General features: G+C 37.2%; 1 long non-coding RNA gene across 1 annotated transcript in view; it reads left to right on the forward strand.

Annotated features, from left to right (window-relative positions):
* The first annotated feature begins 5,449 nt into the window (after window positions 1–5,449).
* Window positions 5,450–21,480, forward strand: part of LOC121081627 — a 44,153-nt gene continuing 28,122 nt past the window's right edge. The window contains exon 1 of the long non-coding RNA XR_005825741.1: window positions 5,450–5,796. This is a non-coding gene — a long non-coding RNA (uncharacterized LOC121081627). The remainder of the gene's footprint in view (window positions 5,797–21,480) is intronic.

Raw genomic sequence — 21,480 nt, forward strand, 5'->3', positions numbered from 1 at the left:
CCTTTTTCGCATTGAAAGACTCAAAAAAGCATTTCCCATCTCCCAGAGTCATGCCAAAACCAGCAGGCTTTTGCCTAACTGGCTGTAGTGTTCTGTTGAAACTAATACTCTGCACCAGAGAGTTAAGATTTCTTCAGGCCAGAAATGGGTAGCAGAACAGTTAACTCTGGAAGCTGCCACAGTGAGCCTTTTTTACCCATACAGGCTGAGTTACATAGCTCTTTGTGTCATGAGATGTGCTCTCGTCAAGTAACCAACATGTTAACATGTGATGGAATACACATGTATATGCCCTATCAGATGAGTACGGTGCAGATATTCCATGACATTGTGCTTTTGCATATCATGCCTTATAGATATGATAGGCATACGTGTGATCATGTGATGAAAGAGGTGATGCCAGGCCCCCATGAAAGAGGGTGACAAAATACAAGGCTATCAGGACAATCGATTTAGTATGCTGCCTACTGTGTCACCATGTCCAAGCAGCCTTCAGGTAGCCAGGAGGGGGGCCCTGAATGTGACTGATGGTCTGGATCTACTTGGTTATTTTAGGTTAGTTCACTTACACAGGAGTTATGAGTATCGTATAAAATACATATGGTCCTAGGAGAAGGAACCAGAGATCAGGACTCTCATCACCACAAAGACAACTTGACCATTTTGTCAAAGGACTCAAAAGTTGGGACATTATCCTTGGGGTGTAAGTCACTGTGAATCTGTCCAGACTGGAAAGTGAAGTGAATACAGTGAATGCTGTAAACACTAAGCTATTACAGAAAAAGTGGACAGTGTCTTCTTTCACCTATGTCTTAAAAGATTTGATGGCAACTGCGTTTTGTAAGGAGACCGATCCTTTCAATCTGTGCTAAGCATACTGAATGTGTCTACAGAATCTGGCTTTTTAGGAAAATTAAGGGGAAGAATGTCTGACCTGGAGGTCTGGTCCAGACACCAAACTGCTTTGGAAGCACAGTTCTAGTCATGCAAAACCAAGGCGCTATGTGTCTGAAGAACCTTATGGACTCAAACAGGTTAACCCCCAAACAGAGTAGTCAAGAGAAGTTCAGAGAAGAGGTGAAAGAAAAAGTTTTAGATCATGATTTAGATTTAAGTACCCAGTTTAATTTAGGAATTGCTCTACTAGTATCAGTGGACCTAGATCATGAGGCAAACATAGCTTTGGGGTTAATTTAAAAAGAGAGAGATTTCTTAAAGTATTTTAATCAAATGGTGGCCATATTTGCTCATAAGAAAGTAAAGAAGCTGTGTTCCGTTTCTGTAAAATGATCCTTGGGTATAACAAATTTAACTTCAGCACTTCCTAGAAATTGTTTAAGGTCTGTAGTCACAATGAAACAGGAAGATCTGGTCTGACAGTATGAGTTTGTGATTAGTAGCTTTTTCTTAGTCTGAAAACTCATCTTCTGTGAAACACAGCAAAGGTGCTTATTCTGTATTATTCTTCTTTCTAGCTTACCAGCAACAGAGCTAGAAATTAATAAAAGTTATATTATACATGTGTCATTGTTACACGTTTGTGTGATGTCTAAATATTTTCTGTTTGTTGTAAACCTGAAAAAAAGAGAAATGCATGTATTTTCTCCAAATTGCAGGAAATTGTAATAGGTTTTAGAGACCAGAACTAACTCGGAACTTAAGGGACAAAGAGAAAGTTATTTCCTAGATGGAAATTTGCAGAACTGATGGTTATCACTGTCATAAACCAGGAATCCCATAGACAGATGTGCAGTGTTTTATGGAGGAGTAGACTTAACTCAGATGATACAGAATTAATAAAGGCAGCTTCAAAGTGACCTGGGTTTTGTACACGAGTGGAAGTAAAAAAAAAAAAACCACCTTATTTTGTACACATTTGTAAGATTTAAGGAAACAATTTTCATCCATCCTCAAGATATTCTCCAATGTAATGAGCATGAACAAATCAGCCTGTTTCTCCAGACTACATAATATGCTTTCTCATAAAGAAATTTTGTCACTTTCATCAAAGATGATTTATTAGAGTATTGCAGAATCCAAGCATCAAGTGACCACTATGGGGTTGTTAAAAAACCCAACGTATCTGCCAGAGGCAAAGCTAATTTTATTAATAATAGTGTGTTTATTGGTGAGTCAGTGGATATGAGTGTTATGCCTGTATTAATTTGTGCTTGCTGTCTATAGAAATCTTGTTTCTCCAATAGCACTGGGCTGAGAGCCAAGACCTTGGTTCAGGTCAGCACCCTTTGCAGTGGCTTTAAAGCTAGCTCAGCAATCCAAATAACTTCCTGTGCAGCAAGTCAGGAGAACATTCTTCCCAAACTGCAGCTAAACTAGCCTTTCTGACCTTGTCCAGTACTCATAGGTTGCAGCTTCTTGATTAACTCATTCTGGCACCATTATCAAATACCTGCGCACCTAAGATGCATATATCTGCCTGGGTTCTTTCAGGCTTTAACGTAAGGTCCTGTGTCACCAGCATATAGTTTAGTTTCATGAGTGCTCTTTGAGTACTCCTATGAAAGTAACATGAATGGTTATGTCCTTGACCATGTTTGTTCTCATTCCCATCCCATAGCCTTTTTTGGAAGTTTCTTACTCAGGGTGGAATACATATCTCACAGATGTCAAAATGTTATTTCTTCTAGGAATCTATTGCCTCAGTTGTCAGCTAAGTCATTATGGCAGCTGTAAAGCTGAATGAAAAATCTAGAATAAAAATATTTTTGGTAGGTCTTTGCTGAGGTTTTTGAAGTATTCTGCAGATAAGAAGATATTTTTTCCAGGAAGGGTCCAAAGTTGGTATATCACCAGCTTGCCCACCTGACATTTGCAGCCCACTTAGTAAGCTGATTTGGAGCCAGCCATCGCAAAGCTCCAGGAGCTGTATTTTGTAGATTCTGAGCACCTTGTCAGATGTGGTTCCTAGGTTCCTGGATTACTGGTCTGACAAGGAGCTAAAACCATTAATCCCAGCTTCCAGGTTTGTATTTTCTTGAACACCATGGATACTAGTGTATATAGATCCAAGTAGGCTGCTAGGCAGACTGCACCAATTAGGAAAATGAGGCCCATGGTAGTATGGAGATGTGGGCTGGTCTGCCTGAAGTGTTTCACCTGCTTTATGCAGGAGAATAAGAACTGGGTGCTGAATTTGAACAAAAATACAGGAAAAAAACCACCTCTACATACAGCTGAGTAGATTACACTGTCTGCACTGTAGCCGTTCCTATAAATCACATAGAAACACTTGGAATTATTTTGTAGCTAGTTTTATAGTTACATTTAAACTAGCTGTATTGGTGGGTTTGAGCCGTGTAGCCAGTTAGTACTTGGAGAAGCATGGGCACACTAAATAGCAACGTAAAGAAAGAGGTGCAGAAAAAGGGGAATTTAGACCACAGTGGTGAGCATGCTGCCGTGCCTTGCAGTCACAATATCTAATTTAAGACAGCCATCTTAGCTGCAGCTATGGCAACAAGGTTCATAGTAGTGATTTAAATGCTGAATCAGCATTGTGTGTTTCACGTGGGAAATGGCAAAGCTGTGGAAAACAGAGCCTTGAAAACTCACAGGGGTTTTAGTTGTCAAAACAAAGCTGCTCAAACTATAAGGGAAAGAAACTTTGAGACTAAATTTTTTTACTGTTACTAGTCATATGTACAATGCCAAAGGAATTTATGCAGCTAGGTACATAGTAGTAGCGTAGGTACTTTTTTTCAACAAAAATTGAGCTTTCCAGTTATATGAAACCCAGCTTGCTGTTTGGAATTTTGTACGTAGTATCAGTATGTGTTTTCTGTGAAGCAATAAAACTATGAAATAATGTCAAGAACATTCTGAACTTGGTGATTTTTTTTCATTTACTGACTTTTCCAAAATTTGTCTGCATACAGAGCTTAATTGGCAAATTACAAGGGATTGGTTTGTGAATCAGACTGATAGTAAATGCATGCATTTAGTACACTTAAAATTAAATTAGGTGGTATAATAATATAAGAGGTATAAATGATACAAGGACATTATATAATAAAACTGACTTCTAATAATTTGATCTAACCCTCCTTGATATGTTGTATTAGATTAGTTGCTTGCATTTTTTTAGTACTGTTTCAACTTCAGAGATTATTTTGGTGGGGGAAAAAAGAGTTTTTAAATTCAGATAAATGCTCTTATTTTGTGCCTTTGTCAAGCATTCAAAATCCAATATATAATATAATTTTAAATAATCCAAGCTATTGATATTTTGATATCATGGTGTCTGCAGTCTTGAGATGTTGTTATTTTGCATCACAAAAGTACTTTACTGCATGTGTTTCAAGACATATTTTATTGACTGCCTTCAAATCTCTGGGCCTGCAAAATACATTAGTAAACCTGTCACAGTGGAGGGATTGTATTTCCAGTGGAATGGCCAAAAATTTATTTCAGAGTGAATAGACTTTAAGGCCAAGGGAATTATTATGGTTGTTTGGTCTGACCTACTGTAAGGCCCAGAGTTCTGGTTTAACGTTCTGTTAAGGTCAGATGAAAGTAAAAAATACATTTGAATAATACTAGACAAAATGCAATTCCACCAATTTAATAGAAACATTTTAATAATTATTTTGTCTTAGCTCTAGCCATCCCATTAACAGTTGCCTTTTCCAACAGAGCTGAGAATTTTGAGATGCGTCCAGCCAGTGGGGTTGGATGAGAAGTTAGAGAATCAAAAAAAGGAACAGAATTAGAAATGATAACTATTCATATCCATTTATTAAAATCCTTGCTCTGAATGTTGCCAGTAACTTTTGTCTAAGCAGGCAGTGGGTGAACTTCACTTAAGTCTATTTCTCAACTTTTTCATGGACTTCAGAAGGCAAGCATCAGCCAGTTTATGAGACCAAATATATGCTTAAAAATATAACAAGGCATGGTATGTTCTTGTTGAAATGCAGATTTTTACATGAAAATGTTACAACCAGTACATAAGCTAGCTCAATGTGTTTCGTGCTATTAACAATTGAGTTCACTCATGAACTGGCTTTAGGAGGTATGTTGCAAAATCAGAATTTACAGGTATAATGAGTGGACACTATATTTTGAACTACAAGTGTAAGTTGATTGGATTGGAGCAAGTCTTGGGGGTTTCAAGAGGGAAAGTGAGTGGGCCTTAAAGAATAAGTTTTGGAATATCTTCAAAATATAAGGAATATTGTGAAGAAAAGGATAGAGCAGTATAATCTTATATAGCAGAAGGCAAAGAGTTAAGCTATAAATAGTAACATCATTAGTCCTGTGTTTATTATGAACCTAGTTTCCTGTTAACAATCTGCTTTCTATCTACTGCCCAATATAAAAGAAAAACCGACAAAACTGTAAACATTAACTTAACCTGTGTTAATCTTTATCAGAGTTCCACATGTAAAAGAATCTTATGAAAGCAGCTGAGGAAACAGATCAGCAGACATGCATGTAACAGACAGTGAATAATTCTGCCATTTTCGGCTGTTGTGGCCTTGCAAAATGAGTTCCTGAAAAATGAATATTTACACAGTCAGCATCCAACAGAAAGGATCCTTCTCAGTCCCTGTAAACTAGAATTCTGTTTATTTTTTCTTGTATTGGTTTGCTTAAATGACAAAATTTACTTAGGAATGACAGTTAAAATGATGTTGCACGAGGAAAACTGTGGCCATTTTATGTGAAGAAGGGAAATACAGCCACAAAGAAGAATACACTGTACATTGATAATGCTAGTTGTACTTCACAAGGAACTTCTTAGTACTGGCTGTCTTCAACTGCAGCTGAAGTCCTGTGAGTAAAATTTATCTTGAGTAAATGGAGATATCTTTACCTGAACTAGTAATTCTAGGCTTTTCTTATAATCAGTGAAGAGAAACAGGCATTCCCAACATGCAAAAGATGTCTTCTTGTAAGAGGTCTAAAAAGGATTAGATACCTGGTGACCTGAAACATCCTTTTTCTGTGTATTGTCTATAGGGCACTCTGGTGGTTAGCTGAAATCTAGAAGTCTATACTGTGGACATATGAACTAAAGATTTGAATCCATCCTGGGGATGAAATCCTTAATTTAGATAAATCCATGACAAATCTTTTGATGGATTTGTAAGGAACGGAATGTCCACGTGTGTTCTGAAAGGGTCATACAGACTATATGGAAGGTAGCTAGGATCACAAAAACTGGTTTTCTACTTCTAATTTTTGATCTACACAATTGATGTAACTGTCAAATGTTCCTTATGTGTTCATTGGCAGGGAGAAAATCTTTCTGTTAGATTATAGCCCACATAATAAATACATGGAGATTTCCCTGTTCAAAGAATAGTGAAAAGACAAAGAAACCACTTCTGACATTTTATTCAAAGAATGCCAGCATGTGTTTTCAGAGAGCTAAGTCAGAGTTAAAATGTGCTCGCTGTGGATCTACAGTAGTTACCGATCTTTTCTGCATATGGTGATGACAAGAGAAGGTTTATCACCATAGTTAGGAAGGGAGAAAAAAATCCACCTGCTTTAGGATAGACTAGAAAAAATACCATTTTCACATATCATTATGATGGCCGATAGTACCAGTTTAATTGTTTGGAATACATGGATATTGATCAAATGTTGTTTTGTAGTGAGCTCTCCTGTCACAGAAAGAAGGGGGGCGGGGAAAGAATGAGTAATGAAGATGAATAAAGGGCATCATGTTATGGAAAAGGCATTGGAAATCCACCAGATAGATTTTCCTTTCAACTTCTCTTACATGTTTATTTGTTCTATATTTCTAAACTGAAATACATGGCATACACAGAACTCACAGTCATAGTGCCTAGCCTTTTGCTGTCCCTTAAAAAATCCCTTAAAGGAGATTTTTTTCTGTTTTAATTTCTTTGTCTGAGAAGGGCCCTGCTAAAATGTAAGAGAATAATTATGAGCAACTGTGCTAACCTCATTTGGTCAAGAAAATGGTGTTTTCAAAAGATGAGAAACATAGTCCTTTTTTTTAGCTTTTAATATGCTGATTTTAATCATCCTTCTAGAGTTGAAGATTGTGCAATTATGCTGTCAGTTTATCAGTTCAATTGCATATGTGACATTTTCCCCAGTAATCTTTGAACCTAGCAGTCAGTTTCAGCTGATTCCATTTGAGAGAGAAGCAGGGGCTGAGTATGGTCTCACAGGTCTGGGGAAGTGTGAGCATTAGTCAGACCAGTAGCAGTAAATTAGAGCTTTATCTTCTACACCTGTTCTGCTGTAGGTTGATGTTAGAGCCTTGATCAAGCAGTATATATTACACCAGATAGCTAATTATCATGCTTAAAAGTTCAGTGTAGCAACAGCACTGTTGTCTCTTGTGGGGGGAAAGTTGTTGGATAGGGGATGTAGGCAAAAGGAAGGAGGGAAGGAAGGAGAAGTTGAGATCATCACAATGGGGAAGAGATTTACAAGACAAAAAGAAAAAGAGCCATTTTTCATTAATATTGTTATTCAGAGAACTTTTTTTTAGATTATGAATAATTCACCTCATTTGTATTTAAAAGTTTAATTCAAAAACATAAATGTTTTGGTCTAAAATTAACGTTCAGTTAGATATTGAAAGTGAAAGAATTTTGTTCCCTTTACAAGAAACCTAACTAAAAACTTGAAACTTGTGGTAAAGGTACTGGAATTCAGTGACGACATCTGGGAACTGGCTGGGCACTGCTATTTGCTACCAAACAGTCTAGTAAACTAATGAAAAGAGGTATTGTGACTTTCCAGCCACTGTTGTGGAAAAGAAGACTATATTGTAAAATTTTGAAGATATATCGACATCCTGTTCTTTGTACAGACAATATTTAAGAAAAATCATGAACTTTGAATGCTCAGTTCTGTCTGATAACATTTTAAAGATACTATTTTGAAATAACAGTTGTGAATTGATACATGATTCTTTCCTGGTTTTTTTTATTGGTATTATTTTGTGTTTATTTTTTCATTGTGAAATAGGGAGCAAAACACTACGAAGTCAAAAAGTACAAGAGAATCTAGGATTAAAAGAATAGGGTAATTGTAACAGGGTGATTATAGTATGATTTTTTTTTAATAGTTGCACAATTTGAAGTACTCTTACTATTGAACTACAACATCTATAATTAGAGGTATAACTAATGGATTTTTTTGTTAAGAGTCCAATGCATAGTTATATATTGTGTGAAGAGTTGTATCATATTTCTAAACAATATTCATGTACTACTTGCTTATCAAAATAAGCTGATGAAGTAGTTTTGTAAAGCTAAATTTAAGTCCAGCTTAACACCTTCCTTCTCCAGCAGCTTGCATATACACACAGAGATTTTCTCCAGCACCTTTCTGCAGCAGGACTGTGTGAGTTATATTGTGACACAGGCCATTGAGAACTGCAGAGAAGCCAACACAATAGCAAGAAAGCAAGATGTTATTTATAATTTTTATCACAAGCTTTATTGGGTCACTTGTGCTCTATTTCCTGTTACAGAGGTCAGTATAAAAGCAGATGCTATAATAATTAATAGATGGTGTTTTCCCACCTGTGAAAGGCAAGGCAAATTTTCGTACCAGCTTAAGTTCTACGCAGAACAGAAATACTTGTGGGAAAACAACATGCTATATTTTGCCATAGGAAATAAAAATATTGGGAGATGTATATTCTCAAAAGAACAGTATTCAATAAGAAGTGGAATGGATTTAAAAACTTTATAACAAACAAATTCCTTGTAAACATAGTTTTCAGGAAATTTCGTATGCAAGTTCTCCACGCCTTTTCCTGACAATGCATTGTATGATATCTCTGAAAGCACAATTCTTTATCCCAGGTCTAATACTTACAAGGATTTTAGTTATCTTAGACAAATAGAGGGTCAAGGTTTAGTCTTTTTTGTTTAAATAAAAATCTCTGAGGAGTTTTACATGAAAGATAGGTGGATTTAAATGAATGTGTAGAGGTCAGGGCAGAGAGTGCCTGGAAGTTTGGTGGAATTTGTTTTCCCAAACAGACTGCTGAACAATTGTATCGATATCTCAGACAATTTACATCTCCTCACATACTGGGTAGTTGAGGCTTGTCATACTACTTGGAATAAAACAAATCCTGAATTAAATTTGTACAATATCTCCCATAAGGTATAAAATCAGTTTAATGAAATTTCTGGCTTTGTTTTTTACTGCCAGATAACGTTTTTTGTCTTATTTCCCCAGAATTATAGTTTAGCTTTTAAAAGCCCTCTTTCTATTGAACAGTTAAGTAATTTTTTGCCTTTAAAGAATCAATTGTCTCTAAAATGTGCACTATTTGGTTGTTACAAAGTTTCATTTACATTTATTTTTATCTGGCATGATAAAATTATTTGACAAAACCCAGAATTCTCATATGCAACCAAGTGAAATAAAAATTTAATCCTTTGAAGGCTGGAAAAGGGACATAAAATTTGAAAGCCAGGCACAAATAGATTAGATTCAGTGTTAGATGAAATCTAGTGCCAGTAGAGTACATCTCAGATACAGGGGTTTTGATCTTCATTTCTGTTACATTTCTAAACAGCCCTGACCCTGACATTCAGTATTGGAGAGGATTCCTTAGCAGGTCACGCCACTGCATTTTGTGGTAGGATACATGTTCTGCATTTAAAATGTGTCTGTTTAATCTAAGCCATTTGTCATGGCTCGCTTTACCGTCAATGAAATGAAGTAACCTCCTAGTCTTATCGAGTCTGCTTTTCTCAGAACAGCTACAGCAGCTCTTCTGTACCTTCTTTTCTCCATCAGCTCTAGAGGAAGCCTACCTGTCATCTTAAGCTAAGAGCATCACATTTAAATGGTTAAAGGCAGGGGAAGTGAAGTTTACCTGCCATTAACTTCCTGTGCCTCTAAATAATATGGAAGTATTACCATTGTTACTGTTAGGAAGATAGTATTAGCCAGATCATGATTTGATAAGTATGGGCATTTTTCTTTATTGCTTGTTTCCTCCTCCTCTAGTTCCCTAGCTCTGGAGTGCTTTTTTCCCTCTTCACATCCTTTTTTTGGTATCAAAATTTGATTAATGTTTTCTTGGAAACTGTTTGTAAGTTTGGGTGTGTTTCTTTTTGTTCAAGTTAATTAAATTGCAAGTGAAAGTAGCTAAACAATGCCAGACCTTGAATAAACTAACATGATTTTAACACAATGTGAGTCAACCTCCCATTCAAAATAAACAACGTGGTAAGTTCTTGAAATGATATGACACGTGCTGTTAACCATTAAAAAAGCACTGTATGATAACTCCATATTTCAGCATTCAGGAAAAAAAAAAAAAACATTTCACACTTTTTCCTGGGTGCTTCAACATTCAGGGACACAAAAAAGCATTTCATTGCTTGACTCTCAGGAGGAGAGCTGCAGTGATTTATAAAACAAAACCAGAGCTTCTTACTGTCAGGTTTCTAGCTGGGCAAATAGACTGAAGATCAAATGAGATAAAAAGTGTATATGCTGAGGTTTTGCCTGCAACTATAATTTTATCCATGAATGGTTAGAAGCTGGACTGACCTGGAATGATGGAGAGCTTGAGGGGTTTTCAAGCAGCTAAGCAGGAGATCTAAACTGGAATTAAAGGAAGTTCCTAATTTAAAGTCAGGAATTTGCAATATTGTCTTTTCTGTTTCAGTTCTTAGATAGGTCTGAAAAGATTTTTCTGACACTGATATGGTAAAATACTACATTCTTTGATCCTCAGGTTTGTTCAGCCTGAAACTGACTCAAATGTTCTATGTATATTTTGCCAAAAAGCTGATTGATTTTTGGCATATGAGAAAGTGGCAAAAGCTGGTTTTTTATGCTTCCTCTATAGTTAAATAGGAGGGAGGGTTTCTCCAGGAACTAATTCTTCCTATCTTACAATAAGTCTTATGAGAACCTATGGTCTTGAGTTGCTCTCATGGAAGTGTTGTGCAGAAGGAGCCTAAATAATTAATTGGATTAGCCATCTAATATATAGATGGCTACATGTCGTAACTAGCCCCAGTTATAACTTGACAGTATGAATCTTCTCCTTGCCTTCAGGAAATAAGTCTGTTTCACATGTAAATATTGCCCTCAGACTAACCCAGTCCCTTAGAGAAGTTATATTCGGATATAAAGGAATCTTATTGGAGACAGCCATGCCCTTTGTCTTCCTTGAAAACTGCCAACAGCTCTGCTACAAAATTATTTTTAAATTGGTAAATAATTTCTTACTCCCTCTGTGAATAGTTCCACGGAGGACTATAGAGTAGGAAACTCCTATTAACATGTTCATCACGTCAGCCTCTGACATGGCCATCCCATGATGTATCATTAAAGTCTCTGACAGATCTTCAGAAATCAGTGTGCATATTCAGAACAAATGCACATTTCAGAGATGAAATACCTACCTGTGAGGGTTCTCACCCAACAGAGCAGAAAACTATTGTCCCTGAACACATTTCACAGAAACCTCTGTCTCAATATGAGTAGGGATTCAGGACTGGCATCATAGACTATATTTCTTGCAGGAAATCATGATTTGCTTCCACTCTGACAAACAAGTGTGGGCTGTGTCCCATGTTCAAGAAGCTGTTACAGTTTCCATTGTGATATTACTGTAAAGAAAGGCATGCTTTATATTTCGATAGCTCACATTGACTGTTGCAATTTCAGATGGACTTCCTTACAAAAGTGGATGAAAAAGCAGCTCGATCTGTTACAGCTTGGCTGATGATTACATGATGATTTCTTCTGGGGCTTGCTAGGAAATTCCAGTGGTTTTAAGGACAACTGCAGTACAAAAATTTTTCCTTAGTTTTTTTTTTTTTTTTGTTTGTTTGTTTGTTTGTTTGTTTGTTTTTGACAGAAAAAAAGCCCCAAACCCCCACATCAACCCCCAAAAAACTTTAAGAATTGGTCTTGTTATTTCTGCCAATATGACTACAGCTCTGAACGTTAAGCAATGGGGCCACCAGCCTTCAGTCTTCCTATTATGTCACATCTTAGGAGCATGGATATTCTAATAAGCAGACATTTTGCTTCAGCCCTAAATGAACTTTTATTCTACAGAACTGTAATAATAGTTTAATAATATATTCCTACATAGTTGAAAATACTTAGATTATTCAAAAATAATAGTTTGAAATAGCATATGATCTTTAAAAACAAGAACATTTTAGCTGGCTGCTGACTGCAGCGTGGGAATCCTCTGCTGAGTCAAGTAATGACCTCTAGTTTCCTTTTAGCAAGAAAGTTCATAATAGATCAAGATAATTTTTGCAATGCTAGTGTGGAAAAGACAATTTGGCCTTCAGGCTTGCAACAACAATATACTTCCTTGTCATTTCTATTGTGCAATTAACAAATATTTGTTCTCAGAGCATTTATACTTAGAAGGATTACTTCTTGCTTATGCAAGCAGTCCTTTCAGACCAATTGAATTTATTCACTTGAGTGAATAATGTTTTAGTAATGGAAGACTGCAGGACTGAACTCCAAATATAAAATGTTTTCCTTAGTTTGGATCTATACAGGATATAAATCAAAGTAGAATTTCTTTGTGTGTGAGTGAAGCACCATCAGCTACAGTTAGCCTGAGCTAAGAACTATCCAAATAGCAGAGGTTGCTTTTTAATTGTGATGCTCACAGTCAACTTTTTGACCCCAAATGAGCTTGTAGTGAAACGGGATGAATATGGATTGCCAGATTCTGAATGATTTTATCACCTTTCTAATCTAATCCCCTACTGGCATGTTGTTTTCATGCCCCTCTAAGTAAGGAGAGTGGTTAGGGGCAGTCTTCAAATGTCACATGTCCTCTCCCTCAGTTTTTCCTGCTCTGGTGGTTTTCCCACTTTTGTAGCTTTTGCTCTTCTGATTGCTTTGCTCAGCTTTGCTGTTAGGGTTGGTGTTGATAGCTATAGGCAACAATACAGTGTACTAAGGATATATAGGACCTCTAGGACTGTCACACTAGCTACCTTCTTTCCAGAGTCCTCATGTACAGTCACTTCCAAAACGCAATTTCCAACCCCACCAGCCTAGCACCTGAAGGAAACAAGGAATACCAGAACACATTGTATAGAGAATTCTATGTCAGACATACCCCAGACAGACCTGGGGTAGCTTGTGGACATGAAGTAAGAATAGGCTTTCCATGATAAAACACTGCTCCAGTCCTGTGCCTTCTGCAGGTACAAAACCTAGGTGAGGGTGTACTCCTCCGGATGCAGATATACTGAGAAGCTGGAGAGTGATGAATGAGATAATGGAAGTGGATATTTCATTTGGGATGTCTTCAGGTCTGAACCTCCACCTCTACTTCTTGCTGTAGGCTCTGTCAACAAGGAGCAGTCTGAGTACCAGAAGAGATGGTGACTCCTCTAAGAGACAGGATTGGATGATTTTGTTAGCTGTGCAAATCTGACCAAATTTGTATTGATATGTGACCTAGTAATGGATAGAACTGATACAACAATTCTCTGAGTGTTGCCTAAGCCAAATTAATCACAAGCTAAGTGAGGGATATGTACCACAAAACAGCATGAAATTCTCATGTGTATTTAAAAATTGGTTGCTCGAGGAAGAACAGAGAAAGTAAGCTTGCTGGAGTTCTCTGTATGCAACAACCTTGTGATGCAGGATGCTGGTTCCTCTTTGTTTACTCTGAGAGTAATATACTTGCTAGGGTTTTTTTTGTGAGTGGCTTTCTTTGTTGGTAATGATATTTGCTGTTTTAACACTCAATTTTATTTCTGGCAGGCCACTGGCAGAAATAACACACCAGCAGTTGGAACTATGGAAGCTGTAATTAAAAGTGGTTCTGAAATTAACTGCAAGGGCAGGCATCATCATCTTAGTGAGGAATACATGTATTAAATCAAGAAATAGGTAATGTATCATTTATATTTGCTTCCCAAGGCTGTGCAGTAACTTGAAACAAAGTAGTAATCCCTGTTGTCCCAACCCCCTTCTCATAGCACTGTTAAAACTTTTCAGACCTAGATACGCAGCTCTAGATATTGCTGATAAAAAACAGAGGGCCATTTTAATGAGAAGAAATCATAAATCTAGGATTTAGCTCCCAAGGAAACAGATCAAAAGCTATAGGACAGCCAGGCTGTTTCTAGTTTAGCTAGCTCTAACAGAAAATAAAAATGTAATGCTGTTCCACCTCTGTCCTTAGCCAAATTCTGCCAAGACAATACCACTGCAGAGAGGAGAGAGCGTTTTGTCTCCAATGAGGAGCTGTGCAGGTACTATGCCTGAGGACAACCATTGTGCCAGCAGTGGTGCAAGCTCAAGTCCATTCCTTTGGGTGCAGTCTGTGTTGCAGAATTTTTGCTGTACGTCTGGGTAGGGGTTTGTGCACTCTGCTTGTCTCTCCTTCAGCTCAGAGATGAATAGCAGTGGTTCCATCCTTTGTCCTTTAGCCTAAAGTAACCTGTTGCAGTTCAAGAACTCTGTCAGGGGTTTCTGTTTGATGTTATGACACAGTGATATTATGAAGTGCCCCAATGTCTAAATCTACTATGAACTGAAAAGGCCTACAGAAGTCAATGATTAAGCCTTGCAATTGCCTAATCTGGAGGAAATGCCCTGGGAAAATAGGTGGCTAAAGATGTGGTGAACAAAGCCAACCATGTTTCTCTGCAAAGGTAGCTCAGCAGAATGGAAAATCCCCAAGTCAGGCAAAAAAGGCTGATGTAAGGCTTTCCAAACCAGGGACTGGTTGGGTCAGCAATGACTGATCCATAGAATATTCTTAGGTCAGGAAAGGGAAGGGGTGGGGATGTTATATGATGTAAATGTGCAGAAGTTCTTGTTTGACAGTTGGAGAGCTGAGGAATAAAGAAGGGGCTGGGGCTGGGGCAGAGAGGCAGAGACAGAGAGGAAGGACCCAGGATTCTGAGGAGATGCCACAAGCATGGTGACATCCTGACTGCCTCATATCACTCAACTGTTTTATTTTGTTTGGGTCTCCCCCCCCCCCCCCCCCCCCCCCCAATTTCCTTTTATCATGGTGTGGAAAGAAGGCAAAAAAATGGGTTACAGTGAGATTTTTAAAAATGTAAATTAACTGTAAATGAGGCATAAACATACTTCTTTATAGAATCCTAAACAAAGTTTCTTCTATACTTGCCTCATGCCCCTGCTTATTACATTAAATACAAAGCACTGGCATGGTGGCCTGTATGAAGAAGGGCATGTATCATTTGGGGGAGGGGCAAGGACTGACAGAGAGCTGTGGACTCCCTGTTCTGTGAAGGAACCTGTTCCAGGCTGCTATGAGAAACAGTAAAGCTTCCCTTCTTGGCCCATGGAAGCCTCAGAGCCCAGAGGCCCTGAGTGTGTGTATATGTGTAACAAAAAATCCAGTGGACTGTGCAGTGGGACAAATATAAAAAGCCCTTTAATCTAGCAGGACAAGATCTTTTAACCTGAGCAGGACCACTGCTGCTAGTAAAAGCAGACAGCTCACATAAACTGGAATGTGAATTTAGTACTGAATGCTGGGCTTTTTTTTTTTTTTTTAATAGGATTATCTGGGGTTTTTTATTTTGAAACATATATATACACTACTTGAGTATAATAATCCATAATGTAATTTAAAATGTAGATTCCAATGAAGAAAAGAGTGAAGGGACAAAATTCCATTAAATAAGTTGAGTAAAATTACTCCTTTTATCATTACTGCTAGAATGACAATACTGTCTATAGCAACTCAAACATTTCTGATGTTTCTAGATGGTCTCAGACCAGATTTTTAGTGACATTAATGGGGGCTGTATTGACTGATGGTGTCTGTGAGTTTGTTTCTCTCCAGTTACGCTATGAAAATCTGAGTGTGCCTCCAGGTAAACCAACATATAAACCAACATTCTTTTTCTTTCGGGATTTCTTCTTCACTCTGTTGTCAGTAGGATTCCCAGAAAAATAACACAGTATTGTAGGCCTGATACCAAGATTGCTGACATCTAGGGAATCTGTGCCTTCCCTCTCCCCTGCCCCCCCAAACTGGCTTTTAGATCAAGCCTGTAACTTAGGAGAGTAATATAATTTAACTGTGAGTACCTGCTGGGTTGTACTAACTCTTGTTTTGGTTGCTAGCAGGAGAGTTGGATTTTATAAACAAATATAATTTCCATTACTTAGTTGTCTTCATTGTCACATACAGCTTCTTTTTCACTTAGGCTCAGTTATAAAGTCCAGGAGTTTCTATGTTCACTTGCTAGATAGTGTTCAATTCCAGTCTGAACAATAAATTCATTAGGAAACATCTTAAACACCAATAGGAGTTTTATTATAAGCATTCTTGCTTATAGTAATGTATCACCTAATTCACACCTTTTGTCCCTCTGAGGTATGGGTTGAGGCACAGGTGGGTAATGCTGAACACTGTATGATGCACGCAGTATTCTCTGAAACCCCTAGCAAAGTCTGCTTTGTTCTCTGAAACTCCTACTCTTTGCTGTTCTTCCCCATCCTTCTAGGGAGACATTCTGACACCCTACTGTCCCCTATCAGTATCTTGAGCATCCAGAAGCTCCCTCAAGCTTTCCCAGCCTTTTCCTTTACCCTGACCTCCACTGAACTCTTACAACCTGTTAAAACTCTCACTGACATTTCCCAGGCTCCCTCCCACCTCCAGAACTTACTGGACCCTTCTCAGCTACTTGCACAAGAATCCTGCACTGCTGAGCAGGACACTGGCTCTGTTCAGGCAGATCATTACCAAGGTTTAAACAGCAATATTCTGGAATGTAAAATTTGGATTCAGTAACTTCACAGACTGCAGGAAATTATGTATTTTTTACAAGTTCTTCCTGGCTTCCATTAACTGAAAAGCATAAGACAAGGGAATTCTGTCAGGATTTACAACAGGTACTGCCATACCCCAAATCTGAAAAATAGAATAAGAAATATATATTTCGCTGGATCAGTAAAGACTCCTTAAAGATGCATAGCCAGAATCATTCCAGGGAATGAAAGTCAATATGTAGCTATTCTTCAAAATACATGGCTTAAGAAACAGTCCCTTTTGAGTTACATCTCCAGACCATGACATGATTGTATAAAGCAGTTGCAGAGCTTCTTTAATGTAGAAGTTGAGAAGTCTTTCTGAGATGGAAGAATAGTGGTTTTCAGAAAGCCCATGAGGCCTTTTCTATATGTTGTCTGCACTCCTACATGCTGTGGCAAGCTGAACATAAGATTGAGATATAACATCTTACATTCAGTTGGCTTACTGTGGTACTAGTATAGATACAGGAACACTAATGGACTTTCCACAGAAGACAACCATTTACAGCCTGGAGTGAATGGGAAAAGAGGAAGAAATATAAGGGTGATCAGAAGCTATTTGTCAGCTGGACAGTGAAGTATTTTAAGGACACTAAATATTGTCCTTAATAGAGAAATATTTTTTTGAGATACAAAATCTCTGTCTTCAACATGTATACCAGTAATAAAATCAGCCATTTTTTTTTATAGTGGATAAAGTCATTCAAATATTAAATTATTAAAACCTATTGATAGATTAGGAGAGAAATAGTAAAGGCTTCATTTAAATGAGAATGGCAACTGGATAAAGGAATAGAGTGAGATAATGAAGCACAGGCAGAACAGGTGTTTAAAAGCTACAAAACTGTATGAAACATTGTAAAAATTAAACAGATCTAGCCAGAGTATTGAGTAAAATATTTTAAGATATATGAAAACGTTACAGTAGTGTCTTCTTATTTCTGCTATATGCCTAAAAAGTAGAACAAATGAACAACAGAAAAAAATAGTTCTTGTTTGGATATTAATAATTGAGGAGATTATATACTGACATAAATATACAGTGGATAAAGCAAACCTTTCCATTTATAACACATGAATGGATGAAAAAAAAAAAAGGCAATATAGTACAGTGTTCCTTCATGTTGTTAAAAAGCTGCTACAAGTAGAGTTTCCTGCTTTTCTGTGATCAGTGAAATTAGTTCTTCATATGTTCCTCCAGTCATAATACTTTGCTGATTGAGAGGTAGGGCAAAATCATGTTACCACAGCTTGAAAAGTTATTTTGTGTCATGGAGACTTAGGGCTATGGATTTGACTTCCCATTTGCCTTGTTTATGAGTATTTACGTGGTCAAGTGGTGTATCTCTTGTCACATTAAACGGAAAAATTTACATGTGTTCAGATGTCAAGAGATGAAGCTGATCAAATGTATTTCTTTAATAAAAAGCCTAGAAGCAAGAATACTGCTAAGATAATACTGACATAAAATTCTAGCCTGAAGTTCCCAAACTTCATATTATGCTATTCCTACATTGTCATTTTCAACTATGATGAACCTACAATAGTGATGCACACATCAAAGGTACTTTGACATGAATTTCAAAATGCAAAGTCTCATGTCTGAGCTGCTGGTGTTATTTTAAATAATTTATCGAGATTTTTTATTATAACATGGAAAGTTTAGGATTTCTGCTAATGTGTATTCATGATCTGCTAACCATTCCAAAATAAGTATGATCAGCTTTGTCACACATGATCAGCTTTGCACACCACCCAGAATAAGCAAGCAATAGTATTTAGTGTCCTCCAGTACCTTTTGAAATGCATTATGTATAACATTACAGTTTATATAGACATAGTTCACTATTATCTGGGCTTTGAAGAGAACAACAGATTAATACAAAGGGTGAATTTTTCACTGCGATGGAACTTACATCTTAAAAATGGCAAGGAAGGACAGAAAGAAGTCATCCTGTAAAGGAGGCAATGGAAATTTACAATTATGCTAGTCACTTGTAGTAAGTTGTGAGTGAAGTTCAGCATGAGGAGGAATGGAAGAGATATGTGAGCTAACAAATGAATGCCATAATATTGGGCGTTTTTTTTCCATTCAAGGAGGTGGAAAAGAATCAATAGGCTGTTGGAGTTACTTGAATTAATGTTTTGCCTATAATTCATGCAAATGTATTGGTTTTATATTCTTAGACCATGTAAATTTGTCCTGCTTCAGAGATAGACTCAGCTGTGATCCTAATCCAGAGAAACTGAGTAATTTTATCTATCTTTAATATTATTGAGTAAGCGTGTTTCCAAGAATCTTGAATAATGTGATAGTAACAGTGAGATTCTCAGAAGCCTGCATTGGCAGGAAATAGTATACCAGCTAACTACCAAATTCTTCTGTATGTGAAAAGGCCAATTAATTGCACTGTGCTAACAGGCGCCACTGTTTTAACAGGTATGACAATGCTAAGTCAAGGCAATGTGTCTAGAGTTTGTCTGGGACGATGTGCTTTTTTTTTAGGCAATGGCCTGTTCTCACTCCCGTGTTCTTGGGGCCTGTTCTAAATCATATTAAAATAACTGGAAATTAATTGAACTTTTTGACATTTTTTTTTTCATTGCAGCCATGTCAAAATATGTCTCCTTAAGAAATGAGTTAAAGTGTAATATAACAGTGGAGAGCTATACTGTAAGTAGCAAGGCCCAGTTCTTTTCACGTCAGTTCCTCTACAATTTATAGCAGAAAAGAGCGTTCAGAAGTATGCTTATTCTTAGCTGGTTTTCTTCCACAATTTGTCAGAGAAACTGCCTGCAGTTACAATAGTTTGTGCTTCCTCGTTTTTTACCTGTTGCAAGTAACTTTCTGAGTTGTAGATTTAAAAACTAAACCAAACCAAACCAAATAGCGGAATGGCACTTCAGTGGCATTGCATTACCCTGGAATGGCAGTGGGGGAGCTGAGGTCCACCCTAAAACCTCAGTTATGTGTCTGTTAGAATGTGTGTATGTCAGCCTTGTTAACTCAGTACTCTGCCCTTACTTTTACACAGAGTCAGTGCTACAACTGCAACCACATCCTGTGCCTTGTGTGCAGGAAAGTACTTAGACATGAATTTGAATTTCATTTCCTGGGAATGCAAAGAAAACACAGATGCAAAACTAACTAGAGGAGTAATACGATGGATACTCCATCTGCCTTTTAATGTCTTTATATCACTGTATCCTCATTAGTATAAGGGGAACATCGCTATCTTATTGAGGGGATAGTCTTCTTTTTTTGTAGAACACATGACTCATATATTTCCCTCTCCTGCCTCTCAAACCTATTGTTATATAATAAACTGCTGATGCAAGTGATGGGCAGCAGCAGACTTTTCACATGGGAAAGTGCAGGAACCAAGCTGGTAAAGGATTTTCAGGTACTGTTGTGTAATGGTTGGAATGATTTTATTTGCTTTTGATTTGTGTTTTGTTAATAGAAATAATATATTCAGGAATCATGCTAATCCTTCCATGAAAATGTTGACCCAGGAGATGACAGATATGACACAATTACTTATTCTTCTTTCAGCTTTACATGCTTGTCTAGTTACTTGTGACTTTGAACAGGGAATAAAATAAAGAATATCCTAAACAGAAGTACTCTGGGCAGCTATTTAATAGATCTAGGCTTCACGTTGATGCACAGTGTATATCTAAAAGACTTAATATAGTGGAACTATTATGAATGACCCTGCAGTAGTCCTTATTCATACTGACATCAATTTCAACAGGGATTTTTTTGGGTGAAGGTTTTAGAATCTAACAAAAAATGTTTCTTGCTGATCCAATGCCAATGCTAGACCATTGCTATTAGTGTATTGTGTCTTTTTAAAGTATTTTTTATTCTTACTGAAACTGCCCTAATATTTCTTACATTCTGTCTATTCTCTTGTTTTCTGCACAGAAATCCTATTCTGCAAGAAAAATTACACTAATGCAATTATTTTTGAAATGTTAGAAGGGACCCTGATTTGTCATGTCATACATCATTGTGTTCGCTTTTACACAGATCCCCAGGAACTATTACAATTTTTATTCTCAGCGTTTCAATAAACCAAGAAAAGGGTTGTGGGAACTATCATGCCAAACCAGACTAGTGCTCCACTGAATCCATGCCACTGTCCAATCTCTAACCAAGACCTAACTGGTTTAGAGTAGGATACATAAAACCTACAGAAAAATGATGATTTAGCCTGTCCATGTCTTCTTGACTATTTAAAACTCACTGTTAACATTAGTAGTCTCTGCTTGACATCTAACAGCTCTATTTCAAACACCCTCTATAAAGCAGTTCTCTCACTTCACCTTTCTAAAATAGAAGCCAGTAAAAATAACTGAGAATTAAAGGGGTAAAGAAATTAAGATAGTATTAAATAAATTGTGTGCCTAGACTTAGAAAATCATTAGTTACTGAGTACAGATGCTCTCAGGAGCTCTAAAATATTACAGACTATGCTGTTAGACTAGTGAGCAGTAAAATGCTGTGCTGCGTTTCTGATTAGACACGGTTTTCCCTGATCACGGTGAAGTACCATCTAGCTAAAGTGCTTTAGGTGAGTCATACAGAATTAGATATGTAATTTATTTTAAGGTTTTTTTTGAAAGTTGGTATAGGATACAAGACTCCCAAGAACATGCACAAGATTTTGAGTGAAACTTCTA

Source organism: Falco naumanni, chromosome Z (genome assembly GCF_017639655.2).
Source record: "Falco naumanni isolate bFalNau1 chromosome Z, bFalNau1.pat, whole genome shotgun sequence".
Lineage (NCBI taxonomy): Eukaryota > Metazoa > Chordata > Aves > Falconiformes > Falconidae > Falco > Falco naumanni.